This window comes from Globicephala melas, chromosome X, assembly GCF_963455315.2.
Source record: "Globicephala melas chromosome X, mGloMel1.2, whole genome shotgun sequence".
NCBI lineage: Eukaryota > Metazoa > Chordata > Mammalia > Artiodactyla > Delphinidae > Globicephala > Globicephala melas.
Window position 1 is genome coordinate 88,084,979 of NC_083335.1, and position 1,581 is coordinate 88,086,559.

The window sequence follows — 1,581 nt, forward strand, 5'->3', positions numbered from 1 at the left end:
ACTCCCAGACTCGCAGCATGAAAGTTGTGATATCATCCTCGAACCATCAGCTTTGAAATTTAAAAAGAGTGGAGAAGACTCAAAAACCAGCCCAAAGAATTCTTCTAGAAACTTAAAAGTACTTACCTCAGTTACCAGGTAAATAAGTGAGAAGCAAACTTTCACAGACAATTAATCATTGGCTAAAAGTTCCCAAAGACAAGCTGCAGATTACCATTGAAGTGACAGAAATGTTGCATAATGCCAGTTTACTCACTGATGATGTCGAAGACAGCTCAGAACTCCGACGTGGCTTTCCCGTGGCACACAGCATCTATGGAATTCCATCTGTCATCAATTCTGCCAACTATGTACATTTTCTTGACCTAGAGAAAGTCTTAACCCTTGATCACCCAGATGCAGTAAAGCTTTTTACTCTCCAGCTTTTAGAACTCCATCAGGGACAAGGCCTAGATACCTACTGGAGGGATAATTACACATGTCCCACTGAAGAAGAATATAAAGCAATGGTCCTGCAAAAGACAGGAGGACTATTTGGATTAGCAGTAGGTCTCATGCAGTTGTTCTCTGATTATAAAGAAGATTTAAAGCCACTGCTGAATACCTGGGCTGTTTTTCCAAATTAGGGATGATTATGCTAATCTACACTCCAAAGAATATAGTGAAAACAAAAGCTTTTGTGAAGATCTAACAGAGGGAAAGTTCTCCTTCCCTACTGTTCATGCTATCTGGTGGAGGCCTGAAACCACCCAGGTGCAGAATCTCTTGCACCAGAGAACCGAAAACATAGATATTAAAAAATACTGTGTACATTATCTTAAGAAAGTAGGTTCTTTTGAATACACTCGGAATACTCTTAAAAAGCTTGAATCTAAAGCCTATAAACATTGATGCATGTGGTGGGAACCCTGAGCTAGTAGCGCTAACAAAACACTTAAGTAAAATGTTCGAAGAAGAGAATGAATAATATTAAGCCATTCTCGATTAGGTCTGATCGCTTAGTTGACTTTTTTTTGTCTTTTAGCCTATTGCCTTTTGAAAAATTTGGACCAAGCTGTTGGTCTCCAAAAACTGAGTGATAGTGGTGATGTGAGTGAGGTTGTTCAATGTAGAATCCCTGTGTACAGATAATCAGCATAGTACCAAGTTGAAGGAATCGCAAGGAGGCACATATAAATAAGTCTAATTTGGATGTGAGAATGTGCTATGATGGGATGTTGTGGCCAACTCTGCCACGCACATTCTGTTGATTCTGTCCATAAAGAAGACTTCAGCTTCTAGGAACTTTTACCCACATACTTCCTAACTGTATTATGTGGGCATTTTGCAATTCATCTACCCCATTTCCAAGCCATTGACTACTTGGGACCAGTTTCTATAGCTAGCTGGCCCAACGACCACAGGAACTCCTCTTTCTTCCTAAATGTTGTTGCTTAGAATAGCTCATTCTTCTCCCTGGAAACTCCCTTACTAAAGTCTTCCATGAAAAAGCTGACAGTGACAAGCAAAAAAGCAAAAACAAAAAAAAACTTACATCTGCTATCCCCTACCTCCCACTCCATCCCTCTCCCACCCCCTTGC

General features: G+C 40.2%; 1 pseudogene; it reads left to right on the forward strand.

Moving 5' to 3' along the window:
- The first annotated feature begins 230 nt into the window (after positions 1-230).
- Positions 231-967, forward strand: LOC115841149 (geranylgeranyl pyrophosphate synthase-like; annotated as a pseudogene).
- The last annotated feature ends 614 nt before the right edge of the window (positions 968-1,581 follow it).